Below are 8,630 nucleotides of genomic sequence, written 5' to 3'. Positions count from 1 at the left end.
TCCCTACAGCTATTTTAACAGAAAATACATAAAGACACCACAAGTCCCACACCACAGAAACATTCTATAGAGGAATTTTCTCCTTTCCGTGTTTCCTCTGCCACCCTTTTCCTCTGGTGTTTTTGACTTTAAAACAGGACACAGCAAAGCCAAAGGGGATACAGCACCCTTAATTAGCTGACACATTTCATCAAAAGCTGGTCCTTTATACACACCATGATACACCTGTGGTGGTGCACAAGCCCCACCAAAGCAGCTCCTCTTCCAGTATTTCCTTTGTGCTATTTTAAAAAATTTACTTGGGTGCAAAGAAAGGATGGACTCTCACTTGACTCTGTCAGTAGCTAAACTACTGAAAGCCTGTTCATATGAACTGAAACCTGGCTTACATATATGCATAGTAAAAGATTTGCATGGTTAGTCATAATCGTTTTAATCACTATTGTATGTCGCAGCAGCACTCACGCTTTAAATGCATTATGTTCTAGCATGTTTTACAAGATTCATAACACAGCAATGTAAAATCAACAGGGTACAGCTTATATATCAATAGGTAAAAACATTTCCTCATGAAGGAGAAATATGTAATTAAAATACCTTATTAGTAAGCGAGCAAATATAGCTGCGGATTGCCTGCTATTTTGCAAGCTGACTAAAAGCATGGAAGAATGAAAAAAAAAAGGAAAGAAAGAAACAGGACAAAAGAAAGAATTAAGGACAGAAGAAGATGGGAGAAGGGAAAAAAAGACAAAAGAAAAGAAGAAAATGAAAGGTTAACTAGATGGTTTTAAAAGATGCTGACTCATGAAGCAAAATGCATTTGGAAAAAGAGCTGTGTTGTAGCCTGTAATTAACATGACATATTTGCATATATAGAGCTGAATTAAGGCAGCTGCTTCTTAATGGAGTCAGTACTGGCTGTAACACTGAATAACGTTCTTCCAGTATATATATAGAGTTACGTATTTTTCTTAAGAATTGAGATTTTTGGAGTTTTAAAGGATTTTTGGAGGAGACTTGGCCCTCAGAACTTCAATTCTGAGGGAGCAGGACATGATGACAAGATTGCCAGATTTTCTTGTGAAGGTGAGCTATGCTGCAAAAGCATCACAACAGAGCAGGACATTGCCCATGGAAATACTGAAGACTTATCTCCAATGGACTTACCTCAGCTCCCAGCTATGAATTCTTGCACTGAGTACTGATGCTGCAGCCAGTGAGAAGTGGTTTGGTTTTAGGGCAGAAATCAGGATCTGTTTCAGGATTAGGTGTCTCTTACCTTTAAATGTATTTTAAATTTTTTATACTGGGTTTATCATCCTAGAGGCTGTCTACTCCAACCCCTTGCTCAAACTAGGGGAATCCAGAGCAGGTTGCTCATGACTGTCCATTTGGGTGTTGAATATAGCTCCAGGTAGCTGCTCAACCTCTTTGGGCAACTTGTGCCAGTGCTCAGACACACTCACAGGATTTTTTTATTCATTTTTTAAGTTTAAATCAAATTTCCTGTATTTCAGCTAGTGCCCATGGCAGGCTTCTTGTCCTTTTATTGTGCACCCCTGAAGTATGGCTCTGTTTTTACTCTCCCAATCATATATTTAGTCCCTTTCATAATATTTAAATTTAATTCAACTGAATTTAAAGTGAAGATTAACACACAGTCAAGAAACAAAAACTACACGTTAAGCTAAAAGTCCCAAAAAAAAAGAAAAGTAACTTCAATTTAGGATTAAACTCGAGGGATTTATTGAGTCTCCCAAGTTAAGAAGTGATTCCTTAGCCCTTCTATTTGGGAACTGATTGAGTAATTTAGTCTGGCAATGTGCTAGATGTGATGGATTTCAAGGCCTTTCCCTCTCCATTAATCATCATGAACATAAGCCTTCTGTCTGTGTAAACAATACTAATCCTGACTTTGAAGGTACAAAGAGGGAAACACAAACCAACCTTTGCAGAATGGAAAAGATAATTTCTGCAGCTCCCTTTCTTGAGCTCCTCAGACACCTATTTACCCTGCACAAAGAAAGGTCCTGCAGGTGCAAGCTTTTATCAATCATTATCAATTACATACAGCACATGAGTTTGGAATTCCAGCATCTGCTTTACATGCTGAAGTGCTAAGATTTGAGAATGAACTCAGCTTTTGGACTGGGAAACACCGTAGAGTCAGTAGTGGGTTCGAAAGGAAATGCAACCAGGACTCAGTCTCAGAAAAAAACCCAGCTTATTCTGATTGTCGGACTCCTGTGTGTCTTTGCACCTGGGGCAAAGAAAGTATGAGGGAATACATGAAATTTTTTTTCTATTATACATTGCTGACTGCAAGCAGGCTCTTTTGCCAGTGACTATGGAAAAAAGCACACTGTCTTGGGCTTCCTGCCCTCTCTGGCAGTAAAAAGTGTGGCACAGCTGGGCTGTTTAACAAATGGACTAAAGCTAAAGCAGAAAAAGGACATACGGTAGGGTAAAAGTGTTCACATACCAAACATTTTTAGTCATCAACAGTGCTTCTTCTTAGTACAACTGTAAACCTTCCAAAATGAAACTTGTGGTTTTGAAGTGAGCAAGTGATATATTCTCACTGACAGCTTTTTCCCCCTGTTTCTCTTGGGGGGAAAGCAACATTTCCTAATATTTAAGTTTTTCCTAAAAATAAAGAAGATTCTCAGGGAAGCAAAAAGAGGAAAACCAACAATTCCAAGCATTATTGTATTCGTCTTACAGGAATATACTATTGTATTGTATTATTTGTATTAGAGGCATAGAAGAAAAAAATATAAACAACTGTGCCAGTTGAAATTTCAAACATTGCACAGCTCCATCAGCACATTCTTTGTAAAGCATTACATTGATCAATGATTTCGTGCTGTCATGTAGCAACAAGTTGTTGCTATCATGAGAGCTAGTATTTCCCTAGATAGCAGTTCCTTATTTGCTAAGCTCAATTTCATTCTTCAAGGTCCAACCCTGGGCAGGTAAACATGGGCTCAGCCTGGGATAACAGTGTTGCAGTCAGTATGGTAGCTAAATACAATTAAACCAGTGTTCGGCAGAGAGGCTTACAGAGAGTTGCAATGATTTCCAGGGGCATGGAAATTTACTTCTGCTGCTCCCATGCCAACAGCCAGTCTCCAAAATTCATGTATTGTGGCATTCACTCAATAAGCCTGGACCTCTAAGAAATAATACACACTATATTCCTGAAGACCAGAAAAGCAGTGAAAGAAAGGTGAATGAAAACCACTGAAAATGGTAATCCTACCACTGGTATTTTACATCACTTCTCACAGAGGATTTTGCAGGAAACAAAGCATGCTGCCAAAAGTGACCCTCAGGAAGCCATCTGGTACTGAGTTCAAACAGTGTTTATTCTAGCCATTAGCATAAGGCATGTTTGGGGAATACCAGGGAAGAGATGCACTGAAAACAAAAATAAAATTTAACTTCTCCAGCTATTCTACTTCAATATAAAGCTGTTTTCTTAATTCTCACATAGTTCCTTCACCTGGTGATGTATTCCAAACACTGTTCCCTCTTCTTCCAACGTGAGGTACCATGTGTGAAAAGCACAGTAAAAGAAAGATTATTTTAAGAAGCACTACAAAACACTTTAAGTATATATCACTTTTTAAATTTCGTGTTGCATAAGTGACAATAGCTACATGATTTTAGACAAGTCCAAAAGTTCCTCTAAAGGGATGCATTGGCTTTCATCATCTCAGCAGACAGGAATGCAACAAGTAAATGCACAGCACAGATGTATTTAGATCATTCCATACTTGAGTAGTGTTTGAAATATAAGTGTCAAAAAAGGGTAAAGAAGCTCTGCTTTTTAAAATTATGCTTTTTAATATAAATTTGAGATTTTTTCAATGCTTTTATTATCTTGAAACCAACTGATTTAAAGAGCACTGTAGAGCAGCACAGAAAGTCATATTTTTCTTAACTGTATTCCAAACCATCCAAAATCCTTGAATAAAAGATTCCTCCCGTGCCCAAGAAGGACTGACTCAAGGGCAGAAATCAGTAGGATAAATAAGAACTCCCTATGCTTTAAATCCAGCAACTAAATTAAAATAGTTCCTAAGCAAAGTGGGAGAGGAAAATGTCTGTTCAAAGCAAAGACAGGACTGGAAGCAAGGCTTTCTCACAGTGTCCCAGCCTCCTCACCATAGTGTGTTGGCTAAAAATGAATCAAACCAAATGGCCTGAAAATAAATGCTGTTTGAATCAAGATCTCTGTCTTTTATCTACTGAGGGATGGATCCCAACACTCAATGATTTTACGAAAAAGAATGCATCTGTCACTTTTTATTCATTTACCTGTCTTAAAACCAACAGCGAGTGTATCTTTCTAATTTCCTTCACTGTAATTACACCATGACAGATGCTGAAACTAAATTCCTGATATACTTTTCAGATATTTATTGCTCTTCAGCATGCTCAGCCTGTCTCTAATGTTTCAGATAGACTCCACCCTGCAGTAATGTGCATGCCATTAAAGAATTCACTTTCATCTCTTGAATTTATGCTTGTTAGGGCAAATTAATGAAACGCTCTATTCTTTAAGTACTGGCTAAACGAAGTCAAAGTCAGCACTAGAAAGCAAACCAGTACAACACTTCATTAAATGTGCTTTTTATTTCTTTTTGTTTCAAGTATGTCTGCTGCTATGTGAAATTTAGGGTTATACAGTCTCCTTTCAAATCTCACAGTAAAGAATGTGCTCAAGTCACAAGTTCATATCTCCCATTTGAAGTGGACTTCCCATGAGAAAGGTGCAGGCGAGAGACATAATTACAAATCCCTTTAAGTACAGAGCTCACACGCTTCCAAAATATTGACCGAAAATGCTGTTTTGTGCCTCTGCTCATTCATCTCAGATAATGAGCCAAGATTCCTTCCAAATTAACTGTAATTCTCTTCTAATCCCTCTATTCTTTTTTTTCCCCCCTTCAGTATGGTGATAGTGGAACTCCTTTGAATTCTGAATCCCACCTTATTACAGCAATTCTTAAAGAGAAACATAATGAAATCATCAGTAGCATGCTCAGACTTTTCTGCTCTCTGACGCAATAGGTGGACAGCCAAGCAGAATGCGCACCAGTACTATTTTTTCCCCTTCTCAAAATTTGCAGTTGACATTTAAAAAAATTGTTTGAATACTCACTTCTGATTGACAGAAAGACAGAAAAGAGGATCTCCACTTTTTTTCCTTACCATATACAACTTTATTTCCTTACCATATACAAACGTGAATAAAATAGATTCAAGAACAAAAGGAAAATATTTGGGGCATAAGCTTCATTTGACCTAAGAATGTAAGGTCTGTCATTGGTAACCAGTTATCATCTATGTGGTGGCAGGGAGAGACAATCATGTAATGGCTGAATATGAAGATGAAAGTGGTGGATTTATTCAGGTTTGAACACCTACATTTCTTATTAATCAGTAACCATGTAAATGAGAAATGCAGTTGAACAATCACTTTTATTTACAAAGAATATTTTTGGGTGATTTAATTCCTTTTGCTGATTATTCTACGATTCAGTGACCACAGCATTATTGGTAATCCTCATATGAACCAAGCATGTTTCTATGACTGTACTGTTGGTCAGCACCCCCTTAGCAGGAGTTACATAGGACTGTATGGTTATAGGATCCCAGGATAACACTTAACATTTAAGAAGATGGTGCAGAGACAATTTGGAGACAGGAGTTTTACAGCTCCTTGTGTTAGTTTGGAGCAAGGTTGCTGAGCTCTGCTCTATGAGCAATAACATCAGGCTCCACATGGAAGCAGCTAAATTACTTCCAGACCCAAACCCGTCCTGGAAGTATCACGGACACTTCTGCACAGCACTTCTCCAGTAAGTGATGTGGACTGAACCCAAACCATCTGTGCACAACTGGTGTAGAAGGCTATGCATCTATGGAATAATTAGTCCACAAACAAGACAAATCCGTCATGGGCAATTAGCTCTTTCTGGGTACTTAGAAAGAAGTTAAAAGAACATTAGGTACACAAAATTTACGCACTTGAAATGCCAAGAAATGCCAGAATTAAGATTCCAGTAGAAAACTTTGTTCAGCCTACTCTGTGCACAAACTTAACTATGTCAAAATCAATTGCAAGAAACGTTATTCCTGGACTTTAGAGTAATTCCTCATTCAAAGCAAGTGCTGGATAGTACTGTCTAGAAAGCACTCTCTCAGTGTGTGGTCCTAGGAATTTTTTAGTGCAAACCTCCTGTGAAGACAGAATATTTCATTTCCTGCAGGATGATGTTCATCAATACAGTGAGTGCTTCATGGGTCTAAATGCTTTTTCTGCATAGCACCTTGATGGGGTGAAGAAACTATTCTGTTCTGCAGGGTAGTTGGGGCTTCCACTAGCTCTGGATGTCACACCTGAGACACTTGACAATCTTGATAATCTGATTTGTGTTTGAGAATACCTTTTGATATAATAGTACTTCGAGTTTAGGTTCAGCTCTGTGCAGTACAGTCTCAGACTGACCCCCAGAAAACAACAAGCACACCTTGACAGGGAACATAATGATACTTTCTGACAAGCTGAACCAAAATTACTTCCCTAGCAAGTACAATACATGCTAATACTATGGCAGAGGTTCAGTTAAAACCTCTCTCCCCCTGTGTCAGGAACCTTAAAATGTGTAGCACCACCATCCCTTTTCTCTTCTTGAACTTTGAGGACTAGCAGCCTTATTTCCAAAGTCTGGAAAACTTGGCTTTATAAACATTCTAATCCTTTAAGAGTTGGACTCAATGATCCTTGTGGGTCCCTTCCAACTCAGAATATTCTGTGTGATCTGTGATAACCTTTTTTATTAGATTGCTTTGTTTTGGTTTTGAGCTGGTATCCTTGTTTCATTAAAAAAAAAAAGGTGCGTGTAAAAGAATCCCTCATGATGCTCATGATGCATAAGTGGAATGAAAATCATCACACAGGGTTTTGCCATTTAATTTAATAGAATAAATACTTCTCCCATTAACTCTTTACAAACCCTAAAGCAACAAACAAATCTTTAAGTTATCTTTGGTTTATGATAGAAGTCACATTGGCAGAAGTTGCTTCACCAGACATGATTTAAAAAGTTCAGGACATCATTGCAACAATACTTGCAGCTTGAAGAAGCAAGAGTTGTTTCAGATGGGCAGTAACTCAGGTGACATACCTAGAGGTACTTTGCAGATCAGCTTTGCTATCCTTGAGCTTCCACAAAACACCACCCACCATCCATCATGCATAGCTTTGTCATCCTCCAATCTATTATCTGGATTTGGGATACCTTCTCTGTTTATCCATGTGTCTCAATAGCAACACCGATAAAATGTCACAAAATGCCAAAAATTTCTCATTGCCCTATTGAACTCTAAGAGAATGATGAGCATCCTGCTGCTCTACACAACAAATTCTGGCAAGTGCAGATTATGAGACAGAAGAGACAACAGGCGTCTGATCTGCTATAGGGCACTGTTCCTCCAGGCTGCTGCTCCTATGGCCTCCCACCTGTCCTGGATGGGCATCTTTAGCTCCAAGCATCTATTCAAAAGATATCTCACCTTGTTTTGGGGCTGGTATCCTTATGTCTGGGAGAATGCTGCTAACAATTTGATCATTGTTACCATCCAGAACAACCTCTGTTTATAAAACAAAAGGTTGTTAAACAAAATTGGGTAAATTACCTTGCTTGTGAAATGAAATGGGTGTATACTGGCTTCCTGCTCTTCATAAAATGATCCCTACTATCTCTAGAATTGTTACTTTCATTTCATAGTTGCAACTAGGAATTAATTTTTATTAATCTCATCCCTTCTGACTGCACAAGGCCAAAGGGTAATCTTTCACTTTTCATATAGTACAAATAATGGAAAAGTTAAAAAATAAATAAAACATCTGAGTTGCTTTATTGGTGTAGAAAATAAAGTACTAAACTAAATAAACTAATAAATAATAATAAATGAAAGAATAAATAAACTAAAACATAGTCATTTTGATTCACTGCTCGATCTACAGAAATTTATGTTAGCACAAAGTGTAAAAGCAACAGAAAAGCTTGAAAGCCAGTAATTCACATTTTGTAGTCAAATAGAAGAAACAGAAATGTAAACCATATCTATCTGCTCAATGAGGACAGCTGCTTCCTACTGTATAGGAAAATCTCAGAGCTTTACAAAATCAACACTGCAGTATTATAGCTGATATAAACCTGTAAAAAAAATTTTCACAACCACTACATAATTAATGGCACTAAACTATTTCACATCTTCACAATAAAGGGTTCAGGCTCCAAAATACTGTTCTGTGTGAACCTCTGAGAGCTCCATTTTTGCATATCAACTTGGGAAAATGCTTCTAACTTGGTTACATAAATAGGTTGCCTATAATGCATCCAATCCAAGTGACCTTACAAAAAGAAATAAAATACGAAGTGGTGAGAGAAAGAATCAACATTTCTGGTACAAGAACTAAAAAAATAAAGTCTATTCTACCCTGGCTCCCTTAATCTCATTTCAAGTTTAACATACAGAAAGGCTCAGAGCCAGAATGCTTATCCAAACGACATAAATCTCTAGACAAACTCTGCAGACTATAGGGTCCTGTC

At 37.8% G+C, this 8,630-nt stretch overlaps 1 protein-coding gene across 1 annotated transcript in view; it reads right to left on the bottom strand.

Moving 5' to 3' along the window:
• FHOD3 (formin homology 2 domain containing 3) overlaps nucleotides 1–8,630 on the bottom strand; it is a gene marked incomplete at its 5' end in the record, with an annotated part of 377,704 nt that overhangs the window by 157,862 nt on the left and 211,212 nt on the right. The gene's annotated exons all lie outside the window — the stretch shown is intronic.

This window comes from Corvus brachyrhynchos, unplaced genomic scaffold (genome assembly GCF_000691975.1).
Source record: "Corvus brachyrhynchos isolate BGI_N302 unplaced genomic scaffold, ASM69197v1 scaffold7, whole genome shotgun sequence".
NCBI lineage: Eukaryota > Metazoa > Chordata > Aves > Passeriformes > Corvidae > Corvus > Corvus brachyrhynchos.
This window is presented reverse-complemented; position numbering and strand designations above follow the sequence as displayed.